We start from the raw sequence: 13,214 nt of genomic DNA, 5'->3' as shown, positions 1-13,214 counted from the left end.
CTATTATAGTCACAAGTGACCTGAAAAAGGTTGCACTCTATTGGATTGCGATTTTTTATGCCCAAAAAGCGAAGCAAATTCTTAGTAAAGTCATTTTCCTGACCCCAGACAAACCATTTAATGCACTTTGTTTATTTATATCCACACAAGGTATAGGAATTTATATAAACTACCCCTTTAAAACTTCCATATTGAATGTATGAATATTTTTATGCTCTATAAAAATTCATAGTTTAAAAATGTTTCCAGCCACTAAAATTGCCATATTGATGATTTAATAATCATGTTCATTGAAATCCTCTCCGAATGCTGCTTCATACCTTGTCTGGGATCGGGAACGCTCCACTGGCTTTCAGAGCACAAACAGACACAGTGAACTGAATGTTAATGCTGATTGCAAACTAACATGCAGAGGAGCGCAGCTCTTCCTCCAACTACTTGCTAGAACAATGTAACAAAAATCTGGAATAAATTAAATTGCGAATGAACTTAATCATTACATTTTGAAAGTAGAAGGAAAATCTATAGCTTTGGACCTATTATTAAATTGCAGTTAACGGAACTGCTACCCCTGGGGCGGCCAAAGCTTCAGTGTTTTATATAGGCTTTTGCGAGAACTTCTTATTAATTAGTTCCTTAGAAAAGTTTACCAAATAACCCTGATTTTGTGCAGAAGTTTGTTAAAGGAATTGTTCAGATGCCAAAAATATCCTTGAAAGGTATTAATGCCCTCTTCATTCTACATGATCAACAGTTTCTTTTTATAGTAGTCACCATATGCATAACTTTACGATGTAAAACTGGGGTCTCCAAGTCAGATAACCTCTTCATCAGTGTTCTATAGAAAGGCTATGTTTGCATTAACCAGGGTTAGTCACACACTGTGGCAATTTATTTATTTAATATACAATATACCTTTATAAAGGTTGGAGCTCTGTTTGTCTGCGGACCCCCAGATAGACTGAATAAAAAATGATAGCATTTTTCAGGACCGCAGCCACCACTAGAGGGAGCTTAGGAACTTACTGAATACTATTTTGTTATTGAGTGTAATGTATAGACAGTATGTAGAAAACTCCTAAGCTCCTCTAGGGGCAGCATCAGAAATTATTTTGTTCATTACAGTATTTGAAGCCATATATGAGAAAACCAGACCTCATAAATCCTTACAAATATCCTTATAAATATGCAAAGTGAACAGGATTAGAAAGAAGAATGTTGAACCTAAAGATGTATCCATCCTTAACTTAGCTCAAATCTGATTAAGGACTCCAATTTGTGATTCCATAATACAATATAGCCTTGAAAAGTTAGTTATCTCTCAACACTCATGGGTTTGTCCAGACAAGAGGGAAGGTAGGAGAGGACACACCTACGGTATACATATACACATATCTATATGTTAAAAAGTAGAGTAGTATTCAAGCGTGGAGGTTCACTGTAACTATCATTTGTGATGATGGGTTTTGGATTTCCTTTAATGGGGGATGATAAGGGTCCCAATCTAGAAGCATCAATTATGTATGCAAAAGCAGTTTAACAAAACTAGACCTTTTTATGTCTTCTGTAAAGTGAGGGATTAGTATCATCTAGCACAAAGATTTTAAGGGGCAATTCACACTGCATGATCCGTACTAATGCAGTGCAGGTGTGCTCAGGGGTGTTGCCTTGCTAGGGACTCTGGAGGCCTTCATGTTCTCACCTTATGGCCTACAGAACAGTGAGCAAGACCTCCAAAATAGAGATATAAATGGAAGACTCAGCAAAGTTAGAAGATAAAAATAGTTTGTTGTAATTGCTGGTGGACACTTGTTGTAACCACATGCTATAAAGTCATATATACTAAGCCTCAAATTCCCAACAGGATTTCTAAGTGCCTAAAGAGGTTATATAGGAAGGAAAAACCTTGCCAGTACTTTGCTTGTCCTGAATAAGCTTTACTACTAATATAAAACCAGATCCCTCAGGACCCTGATGGTTATATCTGCAGAATGCAGTGGGGTGCAGGAGATCTCTGCACTGTGCTTCCCCTGCTCCAGCTCTCTGTGACGTCACTGACTCTGCTCCTGCTGCAGCTCTCTGTGACATCACTGACTCTGCTCCTGCTGCAGCTCTCTGTGACGTCGCTGACTCTGCTCCTGTTGCAGCTCTCTGTGACATCGCTGACTCTGCTCCTGTTGCAGCTCTCTGTGACATTGCTGACTCTTCTCTACTCCTGCAGCAGATCTCTGTGACATCACTGGCTCTGCCCTACTCCTACTGCAGCTCTCTGTGACGTCACTGACTCTGCTCTACTCCTGCTGCAGCTCTCTGTGACGTCACTGACTCTGCTCTACTCCTGCTGCAACTCTCTGTGACGTCACTGACTCTGCTCTACTCCTGCTCCAGGTCTCTGTGATGTCACTGGCTGTGCCCTACTCCTGCTGCAGCCTTCTGTAACATAACTGGCTCTGCTCTACTCCTGCAGCAGATCTCTGTGATGTCACTGGCTCTGCCCTACTCCTGCTGCAGCCTTCTGTAACATAACTGGCTCTGCCCTACTCCTGCTGCAGGTCCTTACCGTAGAGTAAAGTCAGTCCTATGACCAAGATTTGGAAAGTCTGGAGGGGAAGCTTAGGGAAGAGACTTCTGGCCTCCCTAACTGAACTCTGCAAAAGTAATAGTAGAGGCTTTGCTGGACCTAGATAATAATAAAGCATAGCCAGTGCAGGGAGTGCACTTGTAAGCTTTATTTACTCCTGCATAAACCCCTTAATAAATCTTTAATATTACTTATATGGTGAAGTGTAGGGCATATAAGAAGCCAAAGTCTAAACTATTATGTCTCCAAAGAGTTAAATGTGTGTCTTATTCAGCTCGGCTACATCTGCCACCTGTTAGTCTCTCCTACTTCAGTATACAACGTGCTGCATGCGGAGTTCCTTGTATCATCACAGGTTTGCTTGTTATTGGCAAAGCTGTATCTCCAAAGACAAATGCTCAGCACCTGGTTATGAATATATGTAAGACATCGCTGAGTTTATAGGGCACTGCCTTCAAAGCTGACCACCTCCAGACTTGTTTTTCATTCATAGATGAAACATTGTGCCAGTGTGGCATTAGCTAGTCACCCCAGACAATTGTACTCTACAGTCACAAATGCATTGGCTGACAAATAAAATCTGCATAATGTGACCATTGGCAATGTACTCACACAAATAATCTTATACTTGTTTAAAGTGATCCCATTTTTGATGGGGTGAAATAACAAAACTGAATATAATTATAGATTTGGAGAAGTGGCTCAAGATGAAGGCATGAAAAAATATATTTTGTTGCTTCAGAAATTGACTTTCCAGAATTCTCATTCAGTAGAGACGTTACAATGGCCAGGGATAGTGTTACATACACATATGTGGCAGCTTATCCCGAAATGTTATTTGAAAAGATATTACGCTTTAATTGCCAGGACGCCAAACCTGTTGGTATACATCAGCGATTTTATAATGGCGCAGTTCCCCTTTAAATTCTGAACCCAGCTACAGACTTCCATTGGGTTAAGTGCATTGTTGATAGAGGCACAGCCATACTTTGAAAGCAGAATTGGATTAATTTTGCTGCAAACAAGTCCTACAGACGGGTACAATTGAGCAATTTTCACCGTAAGGGGAATTTTTTTTGTACTTTATAGATCTTTAATTACAATTTTTCTTCGGGAAACTGCCGTCTTATCAGTCATTAGCCGCAAAGTGAGACCGTATCATGATATCCCATAACACAAACACCATTCACAGCCACTTATGTAATTTGCTACTAGTTGGGTTGTAGTTTGTGTCCACTAAGTCTCCTATCGACAGGACATTCAGCCATTGTAAACTCTCCATGGGCGGCGAACAAGCGGCAATGACAGTCATTAGCCCGGCATTATCTTCAAAATGGCCAAAAATAGGTTTAGAATGAACGACTATTCACTACAACTACGATCTACAGGTTCCAAAAAGTTCTACACTATTGTAAATTTATTTTTTTTCCATTTATATACCTTTGTTACAAAAGTTATGTGTTTTATCACACCCTAAATGTCCATGTGTCCTACAGAAGGAGACCAATATTGTAACGAATATTATATACTTTATTTTTATACTATAAGCCTTGTGGATCTGTTTTTCCCTCAAAGAAAACATTAGGTTTTCACAACTCCCTACCTCAATCTCTACATACTGCAAACATATATATACTGACTGTCCCTTTAAAGGGGCCATCTGTCATAGGCAGGATATATCCACATATTAAGGCATGGCTAACAAAGAAGAGAGATTCCTCCTTTTATAGAACCAGTCTCTTATTATCTCTTGTCATTGGACACACATGTAAGAAGTATTACAGTACTCTTTGGTTTCCATTAAAGATAACGTTTCACCACCTCTTTCAACTCCAACTCTTTGTGTACTTAGGAGTTGCTCCACTGATTCTAATGCAGTTGAATTTCTTTCTCCAGCCAATACATTTGTTGTCTGTTGTCAAGTGGGCGGTCCAGGGTGCAACTTATAGTCTGGGACTGCCCACTTGACAATAGAGAGCTAAATTAGGATATTTGGTTCAGAAACTAACAGTACTGAGTACACTGCTCAGGAATGGTGGGGCCGAGAAAAAATTCCAACTGTAGCAGAACAATTGCAGCGGTGCCTATTGAAGGATGTAAAGAGAGTTGGCGGAGATGCTGAAATGTCCAACTTAAAAGAATTACAGTATGAACAAAGCATTCGACTGAAAGATATTTCTCACAACCCCCTCCCCATATACACATGCAGGCTCAGCTTAAAATACATATGCTAGCCCTGACAATATTAAGACAGACAGACTGACAGACAGACAGACAGATAGATGTGATAGATAGATAGATAGATAGATAGATAGATAGATAGATAGATAGATAGATAGACAGACAGACAGACAGACAGACAGACAGACAGACAGACAGACAGACAGGATGAAATAAAAAACAGTTCCTTACACGGATCACAAACGTCTTAAAGAAAGCATTCTGATAATTTATAGACGACGCTCTCTAATCACATTTGGCTCACACATGAAGTAGACATTTCAGCATTTTCTGGGAAGAGAAAGTTAAAGCTTTCTCCAAAAAGGCCTGGACTCTGCTCCCAGAATCCCGCAGTACACCATATTGGCAGCTACACATTGTTGTATTTTGCATAAACCTTGTTCTTCCAAAAAAGGTTCACAGTTGACTTAACAGCGATGTTTAATTCTGCTTCTCTGCAGCTTTTGTGGCATTTCAGCCAAGACAATTGTATCCAGTCTGTGGTTTCTCAAAGGGCATATCCACTTATGTATTATTGTCTGATTTCTTTTTCTCTCCATATCTTTGAGATAATAATAAGAAGATTTGCAAAAATCATTTTTTGTCTATTATGTATTTGAGTAGTGTGAGCATCTTATTGATGTAACACAGGATGTCTTGAGCTGCAAGTACAAGATTGTCAAGTTGGATATAATGATACGACACCTTGTAGCTGTTCCAATACTAAGAATGCTCACAGTGATAGGAACTGACATCGGACATAGGCGGAGATAAAAAAAAAGCCTTATGGTCACAATATTAACAGATAGAAGGCAGTATTATAATGAAATGCTTAAGAGGCAATATAATAGTTACATATGTGCACATAAAGAGTGCACATAAAGAGTAGTATTATGAGATTTATATTCTTGTGCATAGGGACAGTATTATAGTAGTTGTATTTTTGTACATAACAGCAGTATTCTAACACTCTTGTACCTAGGAGGCAGTTTTATAACAGTTATATTGTTGTACATAGGGGCAGTATTATAGTATTAGAATCATAGTAGTTATATTGTCGTACATAGGAGACAGTATTATAGTTGGTATATTCTTGTACATAAAAGCAGTATTATAATATTTATATTCCTGTACATAGGAGTGGTATTATAGTAGCTATATTCTTGTACGTAAGAGCAGTATTACAATATTTATACTCTTGTACATAGGAGCAGTATTATAGTAGTTATATTCTTGTACATAGGGAGCAGTATTATAGTAGTTATATTCTTGTACATAGGAGTAGTATTATAGTAGTTATATTCTTGTACATAGGAGCAGTATTATAGTAGTTATATTCTTGTACATAGGAAACAGTATCATAGTAGTTATATTCTTGTACATAGGAGGCAGTATTATAGTATATTCTTGTACATAGGAGACAGTATTATGGTAGTTATATTCTTGTACATAGGAGACAGTATTATAGTAGTTAAATTCGTATACATAGGAGAAAGTATCATAGTAGTAGCATTATATTAATTATTTTGTTGCACATAGGAGACAGTATTATAGAAGTGATATGCTTGCACATAGAAGGCGTGTTTATAATATTTTTATATTCTTTTACATATATACAATATAATAACAGCATATATACACTCACCGGCCACTTTATTAGGTACACCATGCTAGTAACGGGTTGGACCCCCTTTTGCCTTCAGAACTGCCTCAATTCTTCGTGGCATAGATTCAACAAGGTGCTGGAAGCATTCCTCAGAGATTTTGGTCCATATTGACATGATGGCATCACACAGTTGCCGCAGATTTGTCAGCTGCACATCCATGATGCGAATCTCCCGTTCCACCACATCCCAAAGATGCTCTATGGGATTGAGATCTGGTGACTGTGGAGGCCATTGGAGTACAGTGAACTCATTGTCATGTTCAAGAAACCAGTCTGAGATGATTCCAGCTTTATGACATGGCGCATTATCCTGCTGAAAGTAGCCATCAGATGTTGGGTACATTGTGGTCATAAAGGGATGGACATGGTCAGCAACAATACTCAGGTAGGCTTTGGCGTTGCAACGATGCTCAATTGGTACCAAGGGGCCCAAAGAGTGCCAAGAAAATATTCCCCACACCATGACACCACCACCACCAGCCTGAACCGTTGATACAAGGCAGGATGGATCCATGCTTTCATGTTGTTGACGCCAAATTCTGACCCTACCATCCGAATGTCGCAGCAGAAATCGAGACTCATCAGACCAGGCAACGTTTTTCCAATCTTCAATTGTCCAATTTCGATGAGCTTGTGCAAATTGTAGCCTCAGTTTCCTGTTCTTAGCTGAAAGGAGTGGCACCCGGTGTGGTCTTCTGCTGCTGTAGCCCATCTGCCTCAAAGTTCGATGTACTGTGCGTTCAGAGATGCTCTTCTGGCTACCTTGGTTGTAACGGGTGGCTATTTGAGTCACTGTTGCCTTTCTATCAGCTCGAACCAGTCTGGCCATTCTCCTCTGACCTCTGGCATCAACAACGCATTTCCGCCCACAGAACTGCCGCTCACTGGATGTTTTTTCTTATTCGGACCATTCTCTGTAAATCCTAGAGATGGTTGTGCGTGAAAATCCCAGTAGATCAGCAGTTTCTGAAATACTCAGACCAGCCCTTCTGGCACCAACAACCATGCCACGTTCAAAGGCACTCAAATCACCTTTCTTCCCCATACTGATGCTCGGTTTGAACTGCAGGAGATTGTCTTGACCATGTCTACATGCCTAAATGCACTGAGTTGCCGCCATGTGATTGGCTGATTAGAAATTAAGTGTTAACGAGCAGTTGGACAGGTGTACCTAATAAAGTGAGTGTACATGTGTATGTTCAAGCATTTAAAATAACTCACATCATGTCACATGAGATTGTTTTTCTTACAGAAAACGTGACCCTTTAAGCCCTATAATACTTCCCTCCCCCGCCTCTACATAATGAATATAAATAAAAAAATATTCAATTATTGTGCCCATTTACAGTTTTATTCAGTGTAATATTATTTTACTGGATCTCTCGCAGAGTTCCCCAGATGTGGCAAGACACCTTGTAAATGTGTTGTATTCTGTCGCTGGTACTTTGAGCTATAGTGTTACCACAGAGAGAGTCGTCTTCTTCCCTTAATACCCATAGGACTCCTCTCGCTAACACCCCAGCAATTGATTTCCTTCTTTAAAACAGCTCAAAGAAGCCAGTTAGCATTGAGCTGATTGTGAATAAGTTAATGCTTTCATAGTGTGTGTGTTGTGATGTGTAGTAATCGTCAAGTCATGTGGATTCCCAATTACAACCTGTTTGATACATGTTTCAATGAAGAGACTGAAAAATCCATGAGGCACGGTGCACGGCTGCAGTCTCTGCTTCAGCACAACCATCTATTATCTTGTAGCATGTGTTTGATCATGTGAAAGCTATGTGCTATCAGGTGAAAGGGTTCAGATTTCAAGAAATATTAAATGTGAATGATATTTTTGCACAAAATTTGAAAGAAATTTCATTGGGTTGGGAAGATTAGACAGAAAATGTGTTAGCTTTAGGGTGCATGCACACTGAGTAACGCCGGGCGTGTATGAGAGCCGTACACGCCGGCATTACAGCAGACTGCCGAACACTTCCCATTCACTTCAATGGGAGCGCTCGTAACAGCGGCGTTTACGAGCGCTCCCATTGAAGTGAATGGGAAGTGTTCGGCAGTCTGCTGTAATGCCGGCGTGTACGGCTCTCATACACGCCCGGCGTTACGTAGTGTGCATGCACCCTTAGAAAGTACTCCAGTCACATCCAAAGCTGCATTCATTTCTAATGACTTCACCTGCCACCACTGCTCCTTGCTGGCTCATTGTCAGGTATCTCTTTTTACTTTTAATAGGGTGGAAGATGGGTAATATAACTCAGATACCATTAGATTTATCTTGAGATACTGAAAATGTACATTATGCATTCATAGCTCATATGGTGTTCTGTTACATTAGTAAGTTTTGTAATAGAGGAGGAAACATTGTTCCACTTTGCTGCATTTCTCATGAATTATATCATTACGTCTTATATTCCTTTTACATCTAAAGCTGCTTTTGTACTGTAATTGTTACCTATTGACTTAGTGACAGGTTCATTGTCAATGTTACATAAATATATCAACTTTTTTCACATAAACTTTGCAAATACTTTGCATAATGTGTAATGATTCTGAGTTTACACCGTACCCTGTGCTCTATTCCCATCCAGAGCTGTATTTACAACATTAATATTCTGTTGTTAGGTATATGTTAGGTAGGTAGATAGATAGATAGATAGATAGATAGATAGATAGACAGACAGACGGATAAATAGATAGATAGACGTTGGATAAATAGATAGATAGACGGATAGATTTTAGGTAGATGGATAGATAGATGAAAGGAAGATAGATATTGGATAGATAGATAGATAGATAGATAGATAGATAGATAGATAAGGGATGGATGGATAGATAGATAGATAGATAGATAGATAGATAGATAGATAGATAGATAGACAGACGTTGGATAAATAGATAGATAGACGGATAGATTTTAGGGAGATAGATAGATAGATAGATAGATAAGGGATGGATAGATAGATAGATAGATAGATAGATAGATAGATAGATAGATAGATAGATAGACGTTGGATAAATAGATAGATAGACGGATAGATTTTAGGTAGATGGATAGATAGATGAAAGGAAGATAGATATTGGATAGATAGATAGATAGCATAGATAGATAGATAGATAGATAGATAGATAGATAGATAGATAAGGGATGGATAGATAGATAGATAGATGGATAGATAGATAGATAGATAGATAGATAGACAGACGTTGGATAAATAGATAGATAGACGGATAGATTTTAGGGAGATAGATAGATAGATAGATAGATAGATAGATAGATAGATAAAAGGAAGATAGATATTGGATGGATAGATAGATAGATAGATAGATAGATAGATAGATAGATAGATAGATAGATAGAGTTACTTGGTATACTGTTAAAGAGAAAGGCATATTAGTAGATAGCTAGACATATAGTTTGGATGGATAGATAGTTTGATGAAGCAACAGATATGGGTAGATAGAGATAGAAATGCATGTGCATATTTATCCTTATGCAATAATTGATACATAGATAGATAGATAGATAGATAGATAGATAGATAGATTTTAAGTAGATAGATCAAATACTTGATGTTTCTAGAGATATTTTTATATTTTTGGTAATTTATATATCTATCTCTATACAGTTTAGATCCAATGAAACAACGTTAACTTTTTCTCTTCGATATCAGCCCCAAAAGTGAACCCGTTGTTTGGACCCTCATGGACGGAGCTGCTGCAGTGAGCTCGCTGTCGGCCTGTCCTATTTTTATTCTTTGCCTCCTGACTGATGGAAACACTGAGGCCTATTGCTATCCCACTTCAAAAAGATCATCCAGGGGGTCATAAATCCAATATCATTTCATTGACTTCCCAATAAAATCTAGCAGAAGAGCGCACATAATATCACCCCCCTGGGCCCTCCTCATGTTTCTCCAGCTTCATACATGTATTATTTATGCTTACATGTATGCTGAGGCTATTGATGTTCACCATTGTACCTCATCATGTAGTGGTTACACAACGACATGACAGATATCTGCTGACTGAGGCTGTGAATTGCTACATAAACCATGAAGCCATTTTACAGCCTTAAGGAGTCTTGCACTCTATGGGCTGTGCGGAGAGCTGTATATACCGTATATCATATATGTCCATAGGCAGAGTCATTTGTACTTATGGTCATGGTATTGGGGAAGCAATGAAGTCAATGAGAGAATTACAGAAGGTTTGCGTCCTCGCTGCTGCTGACATAGCATTAAGTAATATTATTAGAGGCTACGACATAAACCGCTATAGCCGCGGGGTAATTAGCCCCAACATAAAGGTACAGTAATTAGTATACAAGGAGGCTTATGACGATCCATTCCTTTCAGTAAGCATTAAGCACTGTATGTCATGGTGGAAAGCTGGATCCCTAGGGAATGTGGGTAACAAAAACTACATAAAGATGGAAAATCTCTTTTCTCTATATTCTCCATTTTGAGAATCATGAAACAATGTAACATGTATACTATGAGCCTCTCAACTCATCTGTCAGAGAATAGTGATGTCATTCGATATTGGTGATGTCATTCAATAATGATGTGCTTCGCTATTGGGGCCTAGCAGTGTTGGACTGAAAAGGGAAAATAGACTTTTAGCGTCTACCAATACACAAGAATTCACCATTGCTATCACATATAGCCCTCCCTTAAAGGGATTCTATCATTAAAATGAAATTTTTTGTCCCTAACACATAGGAATAGCCTTAAGAAAGGCTATTCTCCTACCTTTAGATGTCTTCTCCGCGCCACCGTTCGGTAGAAATCCCGGTTTTCTTCGGTATGCAAATGAGTTCTCTCGCAGCACTGGGGGCGGGTACCAGCACTCAAACAGCACTGGGGGCGTCCCCAATGCTGCAAAAGAAATCTCCAGTGCCGTCTCCATCTTCGTCTGGAACGGCCTCTCTCTGCGTCTTCTTCCGGCACTGGGGGTTATGCGCAGTCGGCTCTGCCATCGGGACTTGGGCAGAGCTGACTTCACATGCCTGCGGCCAATTTCTTGTGGCTACTTATGCTCGTGGCCGCAAAAATTATCTCTCTCTATAAGACTATATTGGTGGCCTATCCTAAGGACAGGCCACTCATAGTAAGCTTTGGCCGACCTCTTTAAGGCAGTGAAAGGTATCATTATTTACTACAGTACATTATGTTGCACTATATGGACACTTACATGTAAGGGTTATGGTGTAGGTACTCTCTGGTACTGTTATTTAGCACCATATGGTAGTATTATTCTCGTTGTATAATAAGGGAGCCTTCACACGGAGTTACGCTGCGCTCATTCTGAATGTAAAAACACGATCAGAATGAGCATGTAAAAAGCAGCTCCCATACGTGCGCTACCCTTTGAAATCAATGGGAGGCCTTTATGGTACTTTTCCCTTATCGGGCCAGCATCGCAGTTCAGCATCAGCATCGGGACATTCTGAACTGCTGACTACTCGCCCGATGCTGGCTGGCACTGGAGCTGTGTATAAAGGAGCAGCAGATCACAGGATGCCAGAGAGGGGCACCCAGACCCTGCCCTCACTCACGGTGCGGAGAGGATGGTGGAGCCCGGCCTGGTGTGAGCGGTGTGCCACCGTGACAGTTGCTGTGTGTGTGTGTCTCTGCAGCCGCGGCATCAGGGGGTGACGTCCGGCTTCTCAAGCCTGTGCTCACCGACAATCACCAAGTCAACCCACGTCCCGGCCCCGTCACCATCCTCTCCGCACCGCGAATGAGGGCAGGGTCTGGGCCGTGGGTTGACTTGGGGATTGCGGTGATTGTCGGTGAGCACAAGCTTATCAGCGGCCCGGCTGCACGTCCCAGTGCCGGGAGGACACGATGAAGCCAGACGTCACCCCCTGATGCTGCGGCTGCAGTGACACACACACAGCATCTGTCACGGTGGCACACCGCTCACACCAGGCCGGGCTCCACCATCCTCTACGCACCGCGAGTGAGGGCAGGGTCTGGGCGCCCCTCTCTGGCATCCTGTGATCCGCTGCTCCTTTATACACAGCTCCAGTGCCAGCCAGCATCGGGCCAGCAGTCAGCAGTTCAACATGTCCCGATGCTGATGCTAAACAGCGATGCTGGCCCGATGAGGGAAAAGTACCAAAAAGGCCTCCCATTGATTTCAATGGGTAGCGCACATATGCCAGATCCCATTCAAGTCAATGGGAGCTGCTTTTTATGTTCAGAATGAGCGCAGCGTAATCTCCGTGTGAAGGCACCCTTAGATTATTACTACTTCTCATCATCCAGAAAAGGATGAGGTATCTCAGAGGATGGATGTAGACTCTTTCTCCAACACCTCACTATAGACCACCTGTTCATGGCATTCTAGCAAATCCTTCACAAAAGTGACAATGTACCTGAAAAATACCGCTCCATAACTGCACGCCCTGAGGATCACTAGCACAGCCTCCTTAGGTTTACTAGTAGACAGCAGGAACCAGTGCCACCCCCTTCAGGGCCTTCATAGACCTTGAGCTGGCCCTATAACTTACCTCCTGTTGCACCTTTCATTGGCTTCAATTACCTTGCCAGATGTAGGGGTTAAATATAAGCTAGCAGTAATTCGGGAGATATGCGACTCTAGGACAGGCGAGGTGTGAGATTGATTGCTGCTGAGAGCTGAGCATTGCACATACACACAGGGAATATCATATGAGGCACCATATACATGCTATATAATTATGTTTAGCCTCGCAATTAACTAGAAACAACCTGAAAT

The 13,214-nt window shown here is 40.8% G+C and overlaps 1 protein-coding gene across 4 annotated transcripts in view; it reads left to right on the top strand.

Annotated features, from left to right (window-relative positions):
• The window catches only part of CAMTA1 (calmodulin binding transcription activator 1), a 1,244,145-nt gene that overhangs the window by 996,729 nt on the left and 234,202 nt on the right, over positions 1-13,214 (top strand). The gene's annotated exons all lie outside the window — the stretch shown is intronic.

Source organism: Leptodactylus fuscus, chromosome 6, assembly GCF_031893055.1.
Source record: "Leptodactylus fuscus isolate aLepFus1 chromosome 6, aLepFus1.hap2, whole genome shotgun sequence".
NCBI classification, from domain to species: Eukaryota; Metazoa; Chordata; class Amphibia; order Anura; family Leptodactylidae; genus Leptodactylus; species Leptodactylus fuscus.
The sequence above is the reverse complement of the archived record's forward strand: the minus strand, read 5'-3'. Positions and strand labels throughout refer to the sequence as shown.